This window comes from Seriola aureovittata, chromosome 23 (assembly GCF_021018895.1).
Source record: "Seriola aureovittata isolate HTS-2021-v1 ecotype China chromosome 23, ASM2101889v1, whole genome shotgun sequence".
NCBI lineage: Eukaryota > Metazoa > Chordata > Actinopteri > Carangiformes > Carangidae > Seriola > Seriola aureovittata.
Genome location: NC_079386.1, coordinates 5,915,335 through 5,937,834, shown reverse-complemented (window position 1 = coordinate 5,937,834; position 22,500 = coordinate 5,915,335). Strand labels below are relative to the sequence as shown.

Genomic DNA, 22,500 nt, shown 5'->3' with positions numbered 1-22,500 from the left:
TATCAATAGTATGACAGTATGTATGTCATTAATAACAGTAAACTGTACCTTTTGTAGCAGAAATATACAGTACTTTTTTATCTGAATATTATCATAGAATAAAAACCAGAACACATGATTACACGTCTTTATGAGTGCAGCCCTGGAGTAGATACACTCATATTAAGTGAGTAAAGCCAGTGAGACAAGGCATGACCGAACACTGTTTCAGTCTTGTATCATTGACACAGAAACAAAACACATACCTACAAGCAAACCCAGCTCCCTGACAGAGTTGGTGAAAGTCTCACCCTTTCATTCACAGATGCCAGGGTGCGCACACACACACACACGCGCACACACACACACACACACACTCACTCACTCACTCACTCACTCACTCACTCACTCACTCACTCACTCATTCAGGTGCAAAAACCTAACCTGTGCCTACTTTTAACAGTTGTCTCAAGCTCATGCTGCTCCGCACACAGTCCCTGAACTGAAATGCAGACGTAAGTGCAGGAACAAGCTCACATGCACACACAGAAGCTGGGCAGGGCCACATCACTTGATGAGAAACACCACAAATAAACAAATACAGAGAAAACGAAAGGGAGAACAGCATAAGAGCAGAAACCTTCAAAGAGACTGCACATTTGTTTGAGTGCAATTACAGAGAGCAGTAAAGACACAGGGACATGGGCCAATTGTCTTGTGTTTTTGTGTGTTAATGCAAATCTGTGTTTGTGCACTTCTATGTTCTATTTTTTGTGGTTTAGATTTTAGGCATTTAGCAGCTGCTCCTACCCGGTGCAGTAGGATAAGCTACAGTGCAGATATCATTGATACTACACGCAGCTAATAATGAATACAAGCAATACAACAGAGGGAAAACACATTCCTGTGTCTCAGGGATATTCATGCATCATTAACAGGGAAATAAAGAAGTGCTTAGAGCAGAAATAGGAGCAAAGACAGAATGTCAAGAAAAAGTGACACAACCAAATACCTGACAGGTTTCAATTATAACCCCCCACCACCCCCACCCTTAACATTTCTCTCTGGGTCCCTCATTACAGAGCTAGTACATTTTAACAACCTACAGCCATTCACACACATTATGCGAGAGATGCCATAAACATACACACAGTTCTACTGTTGACCTTTGCCAAGCTGTGATAAAATCAGCCATGCAGGACTCGTGTGCATACAGACACACACACACCTGTGTCAGTCGGTCAGTCACAAGCTCTGTGGCAAAGAGGCCAGTCACCCAATCTCTGTGTGTTTAGGTGCATGTGGGTGTACGAGTGTGTCTGTGTGTGTGTTATGGATTTTGTCTTCCCTCTGCCTGCCAATCCCCTGTCTATCCCTAGTAGGAGTGACACAGCCTTCTCCTGACTGAGACAACTGGAAGCCATTACCTTAAATCAACAAACCCCAGCCCATCTCCTTCACACAAAGAAGTCATGTGCACACTCAGCGTACTACCTCTGCGTCTCTGTGTCTATGTGTGAGTGCATGGGAGCATTCAAAATATCTCAGCATGGCTAATTTTCTTTCACTCTCCCACACATCTCTTCATCTCCAGTTCTTTTTATTTTCTCTTTCTCATTCTTTCTCTCGTGCGTCTCTGTGACTGCAGCTCAGATCAAGACCAACCTGAATAAATAAGGAAGTCAGGCTGCAGCACGTGGACCTGACCATACAGCAGACCGCCTAGTCTGCCTCTGTCTTTCATCATGTCTCCATCGCTCTCTTTGTCTTACTCTCAGCTAATCATATACAGCTACTCCTAGTTTCTATGGTGGATATTACCTCCAAGGCCAAAGCTAATCTGCCTGAGCCCTTTGACCCTGCATAATAGAATTAACCACCTAAGCCTTATCCCTCTGTGCCTTAACAAACTGTGAATATTAAACTGGTGTAGTCATAGATAAAGTATCAGACTAGACTAGCCACAGAATAAAATGCAGCTATACTGTATTAATGTGTGTTTTTGTGTGTGTGTGTGTGTGTGTGTGTGTGTGTGTGTACACTGTCATTAGCAATAGAGCCTGGATCCTAAAGGACTTAGCACAAATTCTGGCAAATATGCTTTGAACAGCTGACTGTTGTGCAAGGAGAATATTGTTAGCACTTGCACCGATGTATATGCACTATTTAATACACCACACTGCACCTTTGAATGCTTTGGAGACAGCACAAGGCCAGCTGGTACCACCCACTACATATACACAGCTCAGTTGCGCTCGTATACAAACTAAATAAATACTGAACAGAATTTGTGTAATATTCCTTTAACACAACCATCATCACTGTCGAAGCACGAATCCAAAATGCTTCATTCCAGACTCAGACGCACATTATACACAATATATGCCGCAGAAGGTACAGAGGTGCAGATCTAAAAGCTTTCATGGACTGGCTGTAGGTTGAATTAATAGAACAATCTATCAATCAGAGGAACAAACAGACATTTATTTACATGAAAGTGTCTCACATTATTACTTTGACATGAGTTGCTATTAGCCAAGCTCCAGGTCCTCTCTCCACAGACACAACCCAGCCACGGCGCCAGCCAGCCAGCTCCCCCTCACCTCCACCCCTGAACCTCCTCTGTCTGCTCCTCTCCTTCTCCTCCCCCTTTTCCCTCTGTTTTAAAACACAAGGCAACCCACCCCTCCCCCTCTCCTCTTCTCTCTCTCCTCTGTCTCTCTTTTTCTTCTCCAGGCAGCACACTCAATCACCCTCACCCTCCTCCTCCCCCTTGCCATCTCAGCCTCCATTCCAATGAATGCACAATCTCCCCCCTTCAGCCATGGGGGGACTGCCCCAGGGCTGAGGAGGGGTAAAGAGGACAGCAGCACACATGCACATACAAATTCAATCACAAAAACACACTCCCCTCTCTCTCCGCCTCCTCTCGATGTGTGTTTGTGTGCGTGTGCACATCTGCAGAGGAACACAGGAGCACGGTGGGTGACAGATGGGGGTGGAAGGTTTGGGTGGCGTCCTAATGGCTCTGAGTGCAGGAAATGGCTTGTTGCTACACAGACAGCTCCAGAATCAACTGTCATCACAGGACACATCCACATATTTTATCTGCATCAGCAAAACACACACGTTCACTCACAGCTGGGCCGGGTCACCCCCTCCCCCAACTAATGACTATGCAAAACTGTAGCCTACAGAGAAAAAAAACAACAGCCAGAATGGAAAGTAATGGAATCTGTCTCACCACATTATAGATGCTATCATACTATATTACTTTGTGAATAACTAAAAACACAACACTTTGTGTCTATTGTCTATGACTGGGAACCACACAATATTTTGTTTTCTAAAAAGGGACGATGCACAAAGGCTACAACAAACAATGAAGTCAGACAGTTGATGAAAGCTTGGAGGATCAGAAAAAGAGCCATTTCAGGCATTTGTTTTTTCTATCTGGTTGGTGCACAATTGAAAATCTGCAAAGAAAATACATGTTTTTTGAAAGCATGTAGAAATATATACATTATAATGATGTTTTTCCTTTGGTTTTGAATAGGTGGAAGATGCCTTGTTATATTTCTGATGTTTGATATGTAACTGTGTCTTATAATGATCCTATGTGGAGCGGACCAGGTGTTTGTCATGACACAGAAACATAAATTATCTATATATATATATATATATATATATATATATATATAGATAGATAGATAGATAGATAATTTATGTTTCTGTATATATATATATATATATATATATATATATATAATATTATATTATATAATATATACTATATTCTACCTTTTAACATCATTTATCCCTCCATATTATTTGTTGTTTTACCTCCAGACCTTTCAACTGTACAGTAAACTTACTCCATTTGATCAAACAGAGCAGAACTGTATCAAAAAGTAATCCATCCTACCATAATCAATTCTTCCATACGATAATGTAATATATAAAGCCATATCATATTCTCCTGTAATACAGCATCTTCTGTATTCAGTATGGGAACCAGCAGCACAGTATAAACAGATTAGCACAGCATTAGTGCTGGCTGTGTCCTGTATACAGTGTTTCCTAATCGGGCAAGGCTATGTCAGATAGCGAGCCTGCAGCTATGATGTATTCCAGTCCACAGCAGGCGACCCTGGCTGAACCGCGCCTGGCATACCACTATTGGATAATCGCAGCTGGACAGGAAGTGGTGCAGGAATAAAAAAAGAAAGAAAAAGGGAAATAAATGTCAGAATAGAAGATGCTCTACTTCCGCTGTTAACAAACTAATGAAAAGAGAGAAAGGAGGAAATTCCCCAGGGGGGAACAGGAAGGGAGGGGGCGGCAAATGGAATAGTAACAGTGATTTTGCCTTGTGTGTGGAAGTGTGTGTGTGCGCATGTGCGGGCCGGGTGCTCACGTGTGCATGTGGAGGAGTACTGTAGGAATCGGTTTACAGTAGTACGCGTGAGATTGCTTTCTAGTGAGGCTTTTATTCTAGGAATGTTTGCATTGGTTTGAACACGGGGGGCACAAACTTAATTAGGACAGGGACCCGTGAGCACACACACACACACACACACACACACACACACACACACACACACACACACACACACACACACACACACACACACACACACACACACACACACACACACACACACACACACACACACACACACACACACAGTCACATACTGACACCAATATTAGCTCCAGGCAGACGCCGGCACTAGTGTTGTGTTTCTCACACACTCGGTCAGGGAGGAGCATGCACACACACACATGCACGCACGCTCGCACACACACACGCACACAGAAACACAGAACGCCGGTTACCATTAGCTCTTTACATGTCAGTAATACACACACACACACACATTTACAAAACGGGTGCTGACCGCAGACCAGACTACTGACAAGAACACGCTGAAAGCCCCCAGACCACAACACGCTGGACGGGACAACACACACTTTGTATTACCGAGGTCTGTGTGTTTATGTTTAACTGATACAGTGAGTAAGAAGCTAATGGGAGCCGGCATCTGTGTGTGTGTGCGCACGCAGAGGAGATAGGCATTCACTGATTAATGCTTAGGTAACAAAGTCACAAGACCCCTGTTCAATACGGTCACCTGCCTATTTCATGATTGAGAGATAAAGAGAGAACGGAGATATGAGCAGAAAGGAGGAGGTAAAGAAAGACAGAAATCTTTTGTGCAAACTGGCATTTAAATCAGCTGTGAAGGCGAAAGAGCCAGAAAAGACATGAAGGAAGAGGATGAAGGAGAGAAAATTGATAAGGAGACAAAAAAGGACAAAAGGACACAAAGAGATGGAGAAGTAGAAATGAACTACTTTTGTGTTGTGTCCTCTGTGCCGGTGAGCCAGCTGGCTGTGGAGGCAGCAGGGGCATTTAAATCGCCCTGCTCTAACATCAACCAAACCACTGTTAGGACATTCAAGACTCCTCTGGACAGGGTTTTCTTTGGTTTCACGGTACAACAACAATTAGTTTAATTTCAGAACATTTGCTCTCATGTAAAGCACTAGAAGTCACAATATAATGACTTATGATAGGAGCTTTCACTGTCCATCCTCAGTACACAATCAGACAGAAATCTTTTTCCAAAAAGGGGGTTTGTAGTCTGGTGCTTGTCTATTTTGGGGCATCCTTCACATGCAAAAGTTTAGGAAGCCCCGTGACATAAACACTCAAGCCCGTCCACAAAGACACACACACATACACACACAGCCCCAGCTGGAGCACACAAGCTCCCTTTGTGCTGCATTCCTCACGCCTTTTAGCCTTAGCTTCAGCCTTTAGCTTAGCTCCTCTCCATCTGCGCACACACACACACACACACACACACACACACACACACACACACACACACACACACACACACACACACACAGCAACTTTCTCCTGCTTTTGTCTGCAGAGCGGTAGCGGTGAAACAGCTGAGAGGTTGTGGATAGGAAGCTTGTCTTACCGTGGCCAGGCTCAGGCTGAGCACAGAGGGAGACACAGGGTCAGCTCGGTGGAGTAAAATCCAAAGGAGGGTTGCTGGTTAAAGCGTCAGCCAGCTCAGCAGATTCCCACTACCTTCTCTTTCCTTTCCTGCTGCCTTGCCTTCCTGCCTGCGCTCCCAGCTTTGTGTGTGCCTTGTATTTTCCCTTTAAATTGCACAGGCTGCCTCCCCCCACCTCCTCAGCACACACGCGCACCAAGCCAACACACAAAACACACACTACTCCTGAATATGACACTGTTGTCAAAAGCATGCAGTGCTGTTGTTGTTGTTATTTATATATATTTTTTTCTTATTCTACAGCCTGCAAGGGAATAAAGGGGAAAAAAACAGACCAAAATAGAAATCCTCTTTGTCTTTCTTCTTCTCTCCTTCTCTAAAAAAAATAAGTGACTCTCGTTTTAGATCGTCTTCTTCTCCTCTGTCTGTGTTTCTCCTGCTCTCTCTCTATCTCTATATTCTGTCTCGCTTTTTTCCCACTCAGTAGTCAAACAAAGAAAGGAAAGGAACAGAGCGAGCGCACACACGCGCACAAACACACACAGACATACACAACACACATTTGCTTGCTGCTTTCTCTCTCTCTCTCTCTCTCTCTCACTCACATACACATGCACAGGCTCGGAGCCCAACCCCCCAGCCTGCCTCCCTCTGATTTTTTTTTTCACTCCCTGCCTTTCTCTAAACAGCACCTCCCCCCTTTCCACCCCCCATCCCTCCCTCAGCCCGATCTGGCCTCGTTCTCATTCGTCTACCACCCCTCCCTCTCTCCTCCCTCCCTCCCTCCCTCCCTCTCTCCATCCTTCCCCTCCCTCCCTCTGTGTGTCAAACAGATGGGATTGGAGAGCAGAAGGAGCCTCTGTGTTCGCTCTCTACCTCGATATTTCTTCTTCATTAATGTGATGTAAGGCTGATGGAGACATGCTTTCACCTACAGTGCACACACTGATGATTAAAAAATAAAAACACAAATCGATACAGATGCAGATAACCTTCGATCGGGATTATAAAACTCTGCAGCCTGTTTTTAGTGCACAGATGTGGATTTATTACACCAACATCTTCACACCAACAGATGTGTGAAGCTGGTGATAAGGCCTTAGCATAAAAACCAGCTAACATGTGGCTCGGTGGGAACAATGGCTTCCACACTCCAAACCTGTGGCAACATGACCACTGGAAAACTTAGCAACTCTTTTCCTACATTTACTGGCTTCTGACGGCATGCCTTCAGTGTTTTGTGTGGATTTACTACATCTCATTTCTGTTGCTAATTAAATCAGTTAGATTAGATAAGATGATTGCTTTGCTGCTGTTGCCCTTCTTGTGAACTCAGGTCTGCGAGCTTCTTTGTCAATTTTGAACCTTAAAGGCTCATTCTGGTGCAAGAAACCCGAGCAGTTAGACGACCAGATAGGTTGAAACCAAGTCAACAGTTTACATAGATTATCTAAACCACTGTATTTGGAAAATGTCTCCAAGTATGGTAGCACAAAGCTGAACCAGGAAGTTGGTCTAGTAATGGTAATGGATGTTTACAATGGTCAGTACTGTAATGGTAGTTATGTCATCTTGCTACTGTTTTCTTCTCCAAAATAAACTCTCAGGTTTGGCTGACCTGGGGTTTTGTTTAAAACCTGGCTGATTGATTGCTTCTATTCTTGCACGAAATACCTTTTTTATTACTGATAAGACTGATGGCCAAAACTATAAAAATAAGATCCAAGTTGTAAAAGAAACTGAAATATCCTCTAGGAGATTGAATGTCAGTTCTATTTGCACTGTATTATAGATTTCTGTCTCTTTTTCCACTTTTATCAGTGTGTGATTTTTTGTTTATTTCCTTGAGAAAATCACTTTACATTAGTGGAACAAATGCCTCCAGATCAATATTATTTAGTGTCGGACTTAAAAAGTCTGACAAATGAAAAACCAACCAAATCTATTCAAAATGACATTTACAAAGTCTAATATAATGTTTCCAAGCAAATGAGCTTTTGTTCAGATATATTTTAGTTCTGTGTACTATTAACTATGTTGGTACAAAATGTACCGCATTTACAGTGGGCACAGTAGTGCCCGCCTGTTGGCATGTTACACACACACAAAATGCATACTTCATGTTTCCTTTTCTTCATTGGGAGATATTTCCTATAGCTCACATTCAGACTCTCTCTCTCTCTCTCTCTCACACACGCACACACACACACGCACCCACGCACGCACGCATGCACGCACACACACACACAGACAGCATGCCCTCTTGAGTGTCAGCCACGTGCAGGAAGATGGAATTCCAGAGAGGAGAGAAAAAGTACAGTCGGAAAGCCGGGAGAGAGGGAGAGAGGGAGAGGGAGAGGGCGGGTAAGGGGTGACGGTATGGAAAATACAGCATGGAGCCGCTGCACTCTCTGACCAGGGCATAGGCTGGAGGAAATATAGGCACTATTACTGCACTCACTGACTCCTATAGACTGCTCCCCCCGTTCTCCCTCCCTCTCTCCATAAAGACGCCAGGACACCAGGAGACACAGCTCCAGACTGCATGACCAGAACAGAGAGGTAACAGAGAATACTGAGACAGAAACACTGAAGGCAGAGCTGAAGACTTTCCGTAAGATCAGCAGCTGAGTATGCGCCAGTTGCTGAATGTATCTGCCCTCTGAAAAAGGATCATTTCAACTTCTGGTGCATCACTCTTACAGATGCACAGTGCTTAGATACAGATGTTGCATTAAGCATGTTTGTTGATGTGCACATGCATAAACCAAAGCTGTTTGAAGTGAAAACCTTTCATCAGAGAACAGCTGCAAGGGAAATTTATGATGCATTATTACAGCTGATAACCACCTCTAATTAGTTTTATCTCAAACGTCTCAGTCAGAATATCCTTGAACTCTGCACATTTGAACTGACATAGATGCATTCTGGGTCAACTGTTTAACCCTTAAGAAAGCAGTTGGTGTGTAACGCTGTGTGTTATTAGTTTCCATCAACTCAATGATAAAATCTCCACATGATTGTCATTGCTTCTTTGTCCATTTTGTATTGTTTACACTGTTAAATTAACATAAAGACACACCCAGAAATAAGCAATGCCTTCAGTATTAAACTGAGTATAATTGATATAATCTTATTATTTATACAGGGATGCAAAGACAGGCTTTCTGAGAGGAGCCACGGAGCCAGACATGCACACTAGCTTAAAATGTGTTGTGCAGCTGCATCTGCAGCCTGGTGCACCAAACACTGAGGAGTTAAACAGAGGAAAATCCAACATCACTGAAGTTAGACCAACAAGGAACTGAGACAATGAAGAGAATGTTTACATTATTGTTATAACTTTTAATTTAATCAATGTATTGTCGACACCTACTGTATGTGAATAGCAATAATACGAGACTTGAAAGTGCAGAAGCACTAATCAGACTTTAACCTGTAAAATTTGAAAATGAGCAAACTATTGTAGAAACACCTTATCCCTAAACTTCACCTAGAGAGGTCAGAGCCATGATTCAAACCTACAAAAATGTTTCTTCACTGAGCCTCCACTGGGCAACAAATCTTTGCTCCAGGTGAGGCTTGAACTCACAACCTAACTTTGCAGATTAACAAGTACTCCACACGGACCGACTGCACCACTAGAGCATACTGTATACTGTACACCAGCCAATGGTTTGTGTTTTTCCATCCTTCATTTCTAGTCTACTGCCTGGGGCCCTCAGTGTACTGTAATTAAGCATTGCACAAGAACAAAATGAAACAACACACTCACAGAGTAGCTAAAATGTTCTGCATGTAAAATCACAAGATGGTGTCCTCCTAAACTCAGCTGTTTGTTTCTCAAAGTTCAGTCAAACTTGGGCTTTAAACTTGGCTTTTTTCACCGATTCAAACTACTGTCATCTTATTACATTTTATCACATTTAGATATCCTCTCATTATCTGGGGAATTATTCCACTGTTACTTCCAAGAGGTGATAATAGTTTGATGACAGCAGTTGTACTGTGTATGAACCTGCGCGTCAGTGTATGTAGCATGCTTTCACCCAAAAATTAACCCTGAGGCAAATGCTGTAAATAAGACTGAGAATTTATCAGGTTAAATGGGGGCAAACAAAGGGAAGTAAAACAAGGTAAGTCGATGGTAGAGAAAAAAGAGCGGAGGAGGAAACCACCCAGGGAGGGAGGAGGCACAGGAGGAGAGAAGGCCAGTCAATATGGTGGCACATTACATAATTCTCTCACTGTATTGATTTATCGCCTTGCTGATTTGGCCCCTAGCCAGTGTGCAATAGCATTTATAATATTTGACTTGGAGCCCAGACAGAGTGAGTGAGGGAGAGAAAGAAAGAGAGATTCAGATGGTGAGGGCAGATAGATGTGACTGATAGAAAGGACAGTGAAAAAGAGAGAAAGAAAGGTAGAAACGCAGAGGGTGAGTAATAGCTGGGAATTTTGGGATGCAGCCAAAGTGACACAGATAAAAAGAGTGGAGAGAGAAGAAACAGCAACAGATAATGAAAAGAGACGGAGGGAAACAAAGCATTAAAGAGAGCGTTTAATTGTGTGAGATGGAAATAACCAACATTTGAAGGAGAGGAAACAAGAGCGAGCAGGGCTGAGGAGATAGTGACAGATCGAGGGAAGGTGGCAGAGAAAGAATGTGTGTCAGTGAGTGAGTGCACTACAGGTTATACTTGTTGCTGTAATCGTTACTCTTATGTAAGAGCCAGCAGCACCGGGCACACTGGATCTGCGGGACAGACTGGGTTTACTGCACACACAGAATGTCTTCAAACACTTTACAGTAGGAACAAAAAGTGCCTGTGGCCGCATATGCTGGATATAAACTACAGCAGCATTCACAGGTCACTCTCAGACTGCATCCACGCTAGCTGGCTGAATCTGAAAATACGTTCTCTCTCCATTTTGGCTCTCTCTCTCCGCACACTCAAAACCTTGAGGGAGCAGCTTCAACAGAAGTGCTTGTGGGATGGTCAAACACCATTTGAACCCCCCTTCATAATTTGTTGATGTCATTACTGGGGTGAGGGAAGGGGTTGCAACTAGGGATGGGAATCATCTAGATTTTGACGGTACTACTACTTTTATTGATACCACTTATCGATCCGGTGCTTTAATGGTAATGTTATCGGTACTTTTTGTCATTTTGCAAGAAAAAAACTAAACAAATGAACAGAATTATCACTGCTTATTGTCTCATAGGAGAAAATATTCGTCATTCATGCATGAATGTCTTAATCAGAAACGGAGAAGGTGAGATGAAATGCAGGGGAACATTTATGTCTCAATAATAAACAGGAAATCTATTTTCTTAATTTCTCAAGTACCAAAAGCAGAACCGATAGCGCCGGAGCTTATCCATACTCTTTAAAGATTTCGCCCCGGGGCCTGTTTAATACTGGGTTTCGGTACCCATCTCTAGTTTCAACACCATGAATGTCTCAAAGAAAGACTGAAAGTGTGCATTGTTGTCCACATATTATCAATTATCGCTTGTTGCCCCTTCTCTGACAGCAGACTTTCCACGCTTCACCTTTAACCTTTGACCTTCAAGTGTGATTGTTCAGAACGGCTATAAACATTCATGCCTTCAGACGTGTTGGGACGACATGTCATATGAATGGACCTGATGGGAAAACGTGACTTCTGTCGCAGTAAAGAACACAACTTTCTATGGGATCAAACTCTGTGATCACTGATACAAACCACACAGTGCAGGTGCTGATTCTCTATTTATGATTACTCTGTGATACTAAAACGGTGATTTGACTGACATACAGCAGTATTCGCCTGGTTAGCAGGTAGCATTTATGACCTGCGATTAAATCAATACTTTCAGCTCTATGAGTTCTCTGATAACAGAGACAGAAAAATAAGTAAATCTAAATCATTATCAAATTTGTGGGTTTGGCTGCAACACAACACAGAGGAGGGCAGAGCTGAGGTTTCACCAGCTGAAACTCAGCAGAGTAACTGGGCTGTGTGTGTTCACTACGTGCCAGATGTTGGCTGTGATGTGCACTCTTGCAGTCTGAAAATCAAAGTAGGACAAAGAAGAAAAGATTAAGCTGTTTTCCTATTTTGAAAAGCCTGGATTCATTTTTAAGTGAGCTGACTTGAGTGTAGACAGTCACACATTCTGTTCACTAATATTCCCGTTCTTTATGACTCCCTTCATACAGCAGCATCAGGGCCTCTCCTTTCTCCACCCCATCCTCCATCCCTTCTTTCCCCTCTGGCTCTTCCTCCTTGTTGTGACATCTCTCTTTCACTCCCTCTCTCTCCATCTTTGGATGAACTACAGACGGATGAGGGGAAGGAAGCGGAGATAAAGGCAGAAAACTAGCTTAATGGGCTGAATGGAGCACAGAGAGGGAGAGGAACAGTAAGAAGATGGAGGAAAGAGAAAAGTGGAGTGAGAGACGGAGAGGGAGGCTGAGCTAGAACAGGCTTTCCTTGTGCTACTGTGAATAATTTACTTTATTCCCCCCTCTCTCTCTCTCTTCCTCTCTCTCTGTCTTTTAAAAGATATATTCAAGATATATTCAACGGGGGGGGGGGGGGTGAGCTGATTAATTGCCAATTAATGTTTAACGAGGTACAGCTGTGTTCAATTAACACTGGTTTAGGCACCGTCTCTCCCGACACCCCTCCTACCTCTTTCTCTCCCCCCATTGAATATCTCTCCTTCCCCTTCTGCTGTCGATTCCTCACTATAGCAAGTCTTACTCGAGGGAGAGACGGAGAGAAAAAGAGAGGCTGATCCACTGAAAGTAAGACGCTGATTGGAGACAGCACTATTTGATCAATAGCTGCTCAATTTAAAAAAAAAAAACAAAAAAAAAACTTACACGCATGATAAATTTATCCAACAAATAAGACTGGGTGCAAATGTGTCAGAGCAAGACTGGAACATCTGGGCTGCTGTGGTTTTACAAGGCATTACATGCCACACTATTTCTTTGCCTGGAGCAGTAACTTCCTGAAGTCTCTGCTGGTTTTCTGAAAAGAGTCCCAGTGATGACAACACTTCATAATGTCTGTTTCCCCTTGTTTCCAGTCGTAATGCTAAGATAAGCTAACTGGCTGCTCGCTATAGCCTTGTGGTATCGATCCTCTCATCTACCGCTATGAAAATGTATTCCCAAAAATGTCAAACTATTCCCAAACTATTCCTTTACCAGCTACATTTTTGGCATTGATGGTCCAGTTTTATTCCAGAAAAGTTAAGGGATGATCATGATAAGTTGAAGATCTTAATAAAACCCAATCCAGTTGTTGAAAGACTTAATGATGGATATTCACGTTTGACAAGTCTTCAAAATACTAAATTGTTTTGTAAAGGGTTTTAAGGTAAGAGTTAGCCATGTTGCAAGTGCTATTGAAAGGGTTTTATGCAAAATTCAGCCATCGCATCAATCTGAATCCTTATGCAGCACTTCCATGCTGTTTTCTTTCATCCACAAGAAATTCTGAAAAATGATCAGGATGTAATATCAGGATGAAATGAAAGAAGACGTTAAAATGACTGAAATGGTAAAACAAGTCAAGACGTTCCAATCTGAATCTGTGGACTCATCATCATAAAAGTTAACTTCATAAGAGTTACTTTATAAAAGTTATGGGCCTTAAAAAAACATCCCACTGTAAATAACATCTTAATCACTGATCCACTACTTTTATCTTTCACCTGAAGGATCTACAATTCTAAATTCTGTGATTTATATTCACTGTTTAATTTCATTATCAGATTAAGTAGTGAGCTATTTATTTGGCAACTTCCTGTCCTTGCCAGTGTTATTTTCGTCCAACAATCCATCTGATGCCTGCGTTATCTGTTAAACAATCATGGTTGTCTGGTTTGATGACGCCTACAATATGTCAACGCGGTGAAGTTCTTAAATGTCACACTGTTACATTTTCTGTGTCATTTGAAGTTGCCAACAACAGAAAAGTCCCTGGAGCAGCTTTAAAAATGTAACAACACATGACACAAATTCCATCAGTTCCGAGCACAGGCAGATTGTATGTCGTGATGTGCGATGGTTTCAGCTCAGATCGCTGGTGAACTCACTGGCACTGAGACATTTTAATTCTCCACCATGCCTCCATTTGCCCAACTCCTTCTGCAAGCAAAGACCCACAGGGCTCACAAGTTTGATGCCTTCTTTTTTCCCTCCCTCTCAGCCTCCTTTTCCTTTATCTCGCCTTATCTCTTTCTTCCCTCCGTTCATCTGATTCATCATCTGCCTGGAGCCTCTCCCTTCCTCCCTCCTGCCCTCCCTCTCTGTCCAGGAACATCACTTGTCTCAATTCAGATTTGTTGCACTGTCGGTGGGTACAAGACTGAAGAACCTGTCTGCCCTGACTAGTTCATGGCTGATACACACAACACACACACACACACACAAACACAGAGCGACCATGTCATATGTAAATATGAGAGTGGCAGATAGTGAGGAGACAGAGAGCAACAAGGGATGCAAAGTATCGCATCTGTCTGGTGGAGTGAAAGTGTGTGTGCAGCCGTGTGTGACTGCCATTGTGTATGTACTGTACATATGTGTCTGTTTGTCCCTCTTCTCTGTTTTTGCTTTCATTACATTCTGAAACATCCACCCATCTGTTCACAAAGGAGAGAGAGTGTGAAGAAGGGAGGAGAGGTGGGAGCATGCAGAGCTGGCTATCACTCTTCATACCTGCTCCTCCTCTTCCTCTTTATCTGCTCTCTTTCTTTGTCCTCTACCTCCCTGCCTGTCTCCCTCTCTCTCCTCCTCTGCTTCCTTATCCTCCTCTCCTCAAATCCCTCCTCCTCCCCCTCCTCCCTGTCTCTCCTCTCCACTTCTCCTTTCATCTTCAGATTCAGGCAGAATGGAGTTCAGCTTCCTCTAAAGACCCAGCAGGTGTGTGGTGTGTCTAATTGTACGTAAGTGTGTAAGTGTGTAAAATGTGCTTTAAAGTCCTGCGCATGAGAGCTTTTTTTCCTACCAAGTCACATTGTGTCTGTAGCTACTGCATGTGTGTATTAGCTGTGTGTGTGTTTGTGTTAGATATCTTGTTTCCTCAGGGGAGTCCAGGCCCATTTCCACTGTCTGCTGTAGCCAACCAACCCAGCAATGCATCGATAATCTATTAGGGTAGAGAGAGAGAGAGAGACACACACACACACACACACACACACACACACACACACACACACACACACACACACACACACACACACACACACACACACACCACACACACACACACACACACACACACACACACACCACACACACACACACACACACACACACACACACACACACAACACACACACACACACACACACACACACACACACACACACACACACACCACACACACACACACACACACACACACACACACACCACACACACACACACACACACACACACACACACACACACACACACACACACACACACACACACACACACACACACACACACACACACACACACACACACACACACACACACACACACACACACACACACACACACACACACACACACACACACACACACACACACACACACACACACACACACACACACACACACACACACACACACACACACACACACACACACACACACTTGTTCTTCTTACCTGCCACTGCTGTGCACACTCAGGGTGTGTACTGACTGTAACTGGGTGGGCCAGATATCGCCTGTACCTGAAAAGCAAGCATACCACAGAAATAAGAAATGACACACACAGACACACAACATTCAGCTGCATTTCATTTCATTTCTAAAGCATGGTCACGACTCTGCTGCCATCCACTCCTGCAGTTTCAGGTTTTTTCCACCAGCTTTTGGAACCTTGCTGCAGAGATTTGCTCCCAAACAGCCACAAGAGTGTCGCCGAGGTTTGGCATTGATGTTAGGTGATATGGTCTGGTTCGCAGTCGGTGTTCCTGGATGGGGATGTGGAGGCCAGTCTAGTTTTCAACACCAAAGTCACAAAAATATTTCTTTACGGACTTTGCTTTGTAGGCAGAAGCACAAAACCTGCCTCAGACAGAATGTCGAGGTCACAACTCAGCTGACTCACAAATGTATAAAACTGTTAATTACACACATTATGCTCAGAAATTCGAGACAACTGCAATGTATCCTTGAATTCATTTTTCTGCCCAACACCTCAAACATCAAAGAAACATTGTTCAGGCATCATAAGCGCCAACCCCAATACAAGACATATTTATGTACTAGGATCATTTGAAAGAAATAAAAGACGCTTTTGTTTTTCTAATGAGTGAAGTATTTAGGGTGTATATATAGCGGTATAAATATTTAGCCTGTAAACACATATGGCTTATGCACAGATTCAGAAGCAAAGTAAGACACAGTCTGAATATTAATCAACAACAAAGACAAGGAGACAGTGTAGCAGAACATATGCAGAGGCATTTTAAAAAACACAAGATCTGATGTAATTTAACACACACACACTAACAGACACACACAGATACGAAGGCAAACAGAACCCAATGTACTGACCAACCTCACAAAGTGGTAGTGATTACAGCTGCCAGACAAGACGCTCACCCACTGTCATTATATCCTCAGACACAGATAACACACACACAAACACACACACACACACACACTTAGAGAAATATTGACAGACACGCACAAATAACACACGGCCAGACAAAATACATAAACAAGATACCAGCATGATGTAAGAAGGCGCAATATCAGACATCGCCATAATTAAAGCTAAAGCCTGTTTATCGACCACTTAAGTAGGACAGGAGGAGCTAAGCCTCCAAGATGCAGCTTGTTTACAATAACACAGCCATACACAGATAGTGTAACAACATTTTAAGCACCATCCTGCTGCCAACCTATATTTATTATACCCACATACCACCAGGTTTGTGCCACAGAAAGAGGGTCAAAAAAAGTCCAGAGGGATTATGGGAATGCTGCAGTAGCAGGCAGATACAACATACTAAAAGCTGATAATTAAATGCCGAGGAAAGTATAAACTGACTGAGTTTTAATATGTAGTGGGTTATCTTCAGTCTCAGTTTGATTTATTTATCATGCTTGACTATGGCAGCCAATCTTGTCTCATCTGGGTCAGTGCATAAATGATAACTGATATTAAATTAGATCTGAAATGTCAGTATTTTCTGCTTTTTATGTGTTTCATTATATCATGAACTGAATGTCTTTTGGTTTTGGACTGTTGATTTATACAAGCAATTTGAAAAAAATCACTGTGATCTCTGGGAAAACGTCTTCTAAAATTTTCTGAAATTCTACACACTAAATAATCAATTAATGAATTGAGGCATAGCTTAATTGATAATGAAAATAGTTACTTGTAGCATTGAACTGGCCGACAAGTTAGCAACAAACATCTAAACACTTCTGATTGGTTAAACTGAAAATCAGACTACTTGTACTGATACTGATGAACAGTTAATGTAACTTCACTCTTAGTGGCGGCACACTGCTACAGGCTACTGTTACTTCACTTCCAACTGGGTGAGAGTGAAAGCTTGAGACTCATTTCATAAAACTTATGATTGGGTCTGATTGGCAGACAACACTTTCCAACAATGCAATTGAAGTAGTGAAAACAAGCCATTGTTGAGCCAGTTGTTGAGCCAGTGATCCATACTGGCACCAGGCTGCACTTTATTAACTGTGTCTGCTTCAACTTTTCATTTTATTTGAACAAATGTTGAGAAAACCCCTGAATATTCTGAAACTTCCTCTCTGTGAAATTCACTGCTGCAGACAAGAGAGAGTGTAGGTCCCCACTAAATACTATCACTCACACACACACACACACACACACACACACACACACACACACACACACACACGAGAATACTACTTAGGCTGTTGTTTTGTCAATTTTATCACCTTATTGAACTGAAATCAGTCATTTCTGTCACAAATTAAAACCTCCAAGCGCAAAAACCCGAGCAATCATTTCAGGTAAACCCTTAAATATTCCATCATCTACTATTTTCCTCTTGAGATAATCCCTGGATTCCAGCCTTTTGGAATTCCTCCACAGATTATCCCTTTGCTTAAACCACTCCAGGGCCAAGGAGAGGGGAGGAGGGGAAGGAGGAGAACAAGGAGGGGGAGGGGGAGAGGAGGGGAGTCTTGTTTTAAGATGCTGGGAGTCTGTGAATCTTGCTGGGCTTGCAGTTCCCCCTGCGGACATGTTTTGTGCACATTGAGGAACGCTTTCACTCCATCTCTCTGTTGTAACCTCCTCCTCCCATCCCCTGTCTCCCTTCTTTCAACCTTTTTAGGTAATAGAGGTACACAGGTAGACACAGACAGCCAGGCTAACTCACAGCAGCTCCCGTGATCTGCCTGACAACAGCCTGAGGGCCCACACATGGGCACACAAAACAGACGCACATGCATACCATCACAAGAGAGAGAGAGAGGTAAAAGAAAATGAGAGACCAAAGAGAGGCCCCGGGACGGAGCCTTGAGGCACTCCAACCTGGTGACACAGCAGCAGCAGCCACAGCAGCAGCTTCCCTCCAGCCTCTCAGCCAGTAAACCCAGCTAACCACCATTTAGAAGCCGCTCTACTCTTGTTTGCTAACTGCCTTTGTTAGGAAGAAAACAATGAGGAGCCCCCCACTCTCTAATTTACAGGGGAGTTGGCTCATTCCTCTGAGTGGAATGTACAGTGGGAGAAGCTTGCATTTCATGACTGGGTGGAGAGATTGGTGACATGGGAGGGGGTGGGGGTTATCCGGCCTGAGTGGGGCTGCGTTGAGGGAAGGGTGAGTGAGTTTAGCAGCTATTTTTAGATGACATGTCATTTTAAACTCATGGTCTGTTCCTGTGCTGTGGTCAAGGAATGAAACACTAGCAGGGATATGTGGACCTTTACTGATTGATAAGGTACAACCATGCAAAGAGGCAATCATTTTTTTATCAACCAAACCTGCTGTAATTCAGCAAAGCTGCAGTCTCACCCAATGAACACAAAGAAATCCATAATCAACAAAAAAAACAATGTAAACACAGGACAAGTTCAACAGAAAACAGAATACACAAGACAAATACTGAAATCCAATCTACAGATGGGACAGCCGACAGAAATCCCCAATAAACACACCTTAGATTGTGAAAACAACTCATGGTCGCGATTGAGGCTTTCTGAAATGCACATAAAAGCATATGCAAACAGCCACACAATCACTCTGTCTCCAAACCACCACCCACTCAATCCCACTGTCACCTTACTTAACCTGCAATACACCGCAATAGCTGAGAAAGACTCTGGGAGAAATACAAAACGGAGAGGAAGAAGAAAAGCAATTCAAGATAGGCTTGTCTCAGTAAGCCAGTGCCTGAAATGAAAGCGAATGAAAGAGAGTGAGAAGAAAGGGGGAGAGATGGAGAACATATGGCGTGTGAAGACCTAGTTTCCTTCCCCTTCCCTCATATCCTCTGCTTCCCCTCATCTCACACACCTGGGACCATTACTCCTCATGGAATCAACACCCAACTAAAACTCTACTTTCTTTAATTAGTTGTCTCTTTTCCACCTCGCTCCCTCCTCCATCCATATGCTCCATCTCTCTGTCGCCTTTCTTCTCTCTGTCTTTCTCCAATCTTTTGTCCTGTCATCGTGTCTTACCAGCTTGGATTTATTTTATTTTCAGACATCTCTACACCTTTTCCTATTCAACTATTCAATCAAAATATCTATTAGACAAAACATCACCAAAGTAGTGTATAATATATAAAAGTGTAGCTCTCACACTTTCCATGTTTACCGCTTCACTCTGTATACTGTACAGGTCTGTTTGTCTGGGTGTGGAGGCAGCTTGGCAAACAGGATTGAGGGAGTATGACTATTTCCACATTCTACTGTTTAACTAATCAATGACAAATTGATGGAAGAGACAATATACTGCTGACAAAGTGGGTCTGTGTGTATGTGCATGGAAGGAAGGAGAGAGCTAGACAGGTCTAGCTACAAGAGGTAATAATTCAAATCCCAATAAGACAAAAAAAAAAAAAAGAAGAAATACTTATTGTGTGATTTTAAAAATGGAAACAGTGGTCTGTACAGAAAGTGAGATATTAAAACCTGAGTCTGTCCAATGCTACCAAGCAATATAAACACTTGAGCCTTTTCATTTTGCATAAGAAATTATAATTAAGTCATTCAAGTGTCTTGGTGAAACAGGATGTGCATGTAATATCTCTCTTTAATGTGTATTTACATATATAACCTTATTTGTGCAGTACCCTTCTTGTAATCACAATCAATTCCAACCTGAGCTCTGCAGTAATGTTACAGAAGTGCTACCAGGTCCCATGTAGTTACATTGTCGGGGACTCAAACGTGACATGGGCACGTAAAATTGCCAGCACATCTTTGGAGAAAAGTGCATGTCTGAAAGTGGCTACTGACTTGGCTGCTGGGCTTTGATGTGTGCAACCTGACCTCAAAAGGGACACGTCATTATATGTGCAGTGTGTCTGAGAGGGACATAGACAGGGCATGAAAGAATTTATTGGTTACTTAAATCACAGTGACCTTAAACCTGTAAGCCCACATCAAAGTTGTCTACATGCTATATTCTACATGTAGTAACTTTCTCTTTAAATGAGAAAAAAGAAACGAACGTTTATGAATACCATGTGTAAGTTCCCCAAAGAAAAATGATGTGCCAAAGAAAATGCACACTTAGAGCAAAGGTGTATGGAAATTCAGGTACAGCTGAAAAATACAAACAACTTTAACACTTCTTATAACTGTCGAAAACAATTATAAGACACCTCGGAGGAGAGTCATTGAGAAAAACACAAGAAAATTGTAAATAAATGTCAAAACTGGATAAAGCATACCGTTAAAAAGGGTAATGTCTTGTCGAGCGACAGGAGTAACTTACCACCTTGTGATTTATGATTCCTAATAAGGCCACAGCTCACTTGAGTTCATGACAGCCATTATTATGAGTTATAGTACTTTTAATGAGAGCCATGTTGCTGTCCTTACAGACTGGCCCAGGTCTGTAACAGTGGAATAATGCAGACAAAAATGGCGAGACACAAAGGCAAGAAAGCAAAACATAACCAAGTCAATGGCCTGACTTTCCATCACAAATGACAGGGACACAGATGCCCAAAATTAAGTAAATCATGATGGAAGTAAAGAAGCTTCTTAATGTTTCGGTACAGGCACTGAGTCTATTTGAAAAGGAGCAACACTGCAGACTGAATGGTGTAAAGTTTCCCAAATGAGGAAATGTAATGCCAAATTAGGTTCTAAAAAGAAACAAAAAAGCTCAATAAAGATGTATTTGTAGGGAAAAATTCAGAGGAAGCTTCACCCAAATGTGCCTTTCAGTTAGTTTTGTCAGTGCATCATGGCATGTCATGTGAGTGGATGAATATACAGTGGGTGATGTTCTGCGAATGAGGCTTTTTGTTGTACTAATTAGAGCATGGAATGCAATGAAATTCAGTGGGTGGAGACGACCAAATGACGCAAATGCACTAAATCAGCCTGAGAAGGAAAATCCCACAACTGTGTTCAATATGCTGGAGCATGTGTTGCATAGTGGTTCTAACTTCTAAACTGTGTGTGAGAAAATATGGATGTTTGACTCTGACTGCTTACGTGTACTTCTGCCAGTGCACATTTGTAAACTTCTCCTCCCTTTGCCTGGTTGCTAGGAAACCTGCTTTGGGCACGTGCAGAGGCCTGACTTTTGGGCCTGACCTTTGACCCCACAGAGCTCTAACCCTCATGACCTCAGCAGTGGTCTGGCACTTCATTTTCTGACCACTCAGAAGATGAAGTGCCCACACCTCACTGTGGATGAACACAGAGTGGGTGTGAGGGAAAGAGAGAGTGTGTGTGTGTGTGTGTGTGTTTGTTTTCCATTTGCTCTACACGGCTTCTCTTTGCATTTAAGTCATTTTTATGGATGCTGAAGCTTTGATCCAAGTGGCTTTTTGCTGAGCTGTTCAAAAAGCTTCTCTGAACACAGATACACCCACAGAACAACATACATACACACTGGACTGGCCACAGGCTTTTAGGGGCCCAGGGCAAGATTTAGTGTCAGGGGCCCTGACCATACTATAAGTCAGACATCATCACCTGAAATTTGGGGCGTTTTCGTCACTTTATCGAGTTGGTCCCGTGTCAAAAGTTTTAGAACACCTAACACCTCCATTCCTCTAGATCTTATTTAAATTTACAAAATTCAATGTCTCAGTGCCTCCAAAATTAAAGCTAATTAACTAAATAAAAGTTTTGACTCCTCCAGCAGCTGAACACACCTGTGGCGTTCTTTCTAAAATGGAAACCAAATATTGCTCAGAATTTTGTCCCAACACTGTTGCAGAAGTTCCCACGAATGTGTTACACTCGTAGTTTGCTTTGCTCTCAGCTGTCAGAGCTGTCC

At 42.7% G+C, this 22,500-nt stretch overlaps 1 protein-coding gene across 1 annotated transcript in view; it reads right to left on the bottom strand.

Annotated features, from left to right (window-relative positions):
* Window positions 1-22,500, bottom strand: part of kdm6ba (lysine (K)-specific demethylase 6B, a) — a 95,224-nt gene that overhangs the window by 44,372 nt on the left and 28,352 nt on the right. Inside the window, exon 4 of the mRNA XM_056368497.1 lies at window positions 15,681-15,747. The gene's annotated coding sequence lies outside the window, so the exon portion shown is untranslated. The remainder of the gene's footprint in view (window positions 1-15,680; window positions 15,748-22,500) is intronic.